Here is a 1,207-nt window from a genome sequence, read left to right as displayed (position 1 = left end):
GAACATCCTGACCCTGTGGTTGACCTTTGCTCTTCGTCAACCTGTCCACTGCCCAAGCCTAAAATGGTCTCCTAAAAAAACTGTTTCCCCAGGACTAAGTTTCTCTAAAAATTTATATTAACCAAACATTGTCCCTGTTTTTCTTTAAACCCCAGTTAAAATAATGTGTTCTCTACCCATTTATTATTTTTGCTAGCTTGCAAAGTCCCAAGGCCTCCTCTCATGCACCTGACTAGCTTATAAGAAAAAAAAAACCTTTCTTTTTCATTTAATGCTTGAAGTACATTTCATATGCTTAAAAATGTTTATTACATGCTTCAAAGTTTATTTTATTTTTGTTCATTCAAGTATATTTGTGTGATCATGTTTTGTTTAATTTTCTCACTAACTAGTGCTTATGATTTACGTAACAAGAAGAATAATTTAGTCTAGGTATCATTTTAATCAAGTGATGTGTTTTCCATTTAATCAATAGTTATTTATCAACTAGAAGTTCATTGATTTAATTCATTAGTATTGTTTTGTGTTTCACTGATCTGAGTATAATTTTTAGCAGCAAATGCCCCACATCACACTGCTGATTACCCTTGTGTTTCTCCCCCCAGGTGTTTTCTGTTCCCTCATTAGTTTTCTGTGTAWTTAAGCTCAGTCTTGTCTCTGTSTCATTGTCGGATCATTGTTCTGTCTACCTGGTCGTGTCCTGCTTCATGTTCTTCGTCTACTTCCAAGTCTAGTGAGTTTTTGCTRTATTATCAGCCTCTTTGAGCTTTTCATTAAAGGCCTTGTGCTTTTTTGATTTTTGAAACCTGCCTGTGCCCTGGGTTATTTTGTCAGTCCTGACATCTTCACACAYATTTAGAGACGCACCTGACATAAACAAAAGCTTGTTATCATCCTTCCTGTTCTCCCTCTGCTAAGCTCTGTCTGAAGCTCGGTTCTGCAGTTGCTTTTTACTTGTATAAACATACAACATAACAAATATACAAAAATCATGTGCGTCTCCTGGGGGCTAAGCCCTCCTTGTCCTCAAAACACCCGTGGAAGCGACTAAACTGAGACATATCCACTCATAGCGATGCAAAATGTCTGACAGACATTTTTTCCACCATGTACAAGGAAGAAGAAACTTACTTCCTGAATTAGTTTCTAAACGCCTAGAGCAAAAATAGTTATGACAACCTTAAAAAACAAAAAAAAAATTATACTC

The sequence above is a fragment of the Austrofundulus limnaeus genome, unplaced genomic scaffold (assembly GCF_001266775.1).
Source record: "Austrofundulus limnaeus strain Quisiro unplaced genomic scaffold, Austrofundulus_limnaeus-1.0 Scaffold164, whole genome shotgun sequence".
Taxonomy (NCBI): domain Eukaryota; kingdom Metazoa; phylum Chordata; class Actinopteri; order Cyprinodontiformes; family Rivulidae; genus Austrofundulus; species Austrofundulus limnaeus.
Note: the sequence above shows the minus strand (reverse complement) of the source record.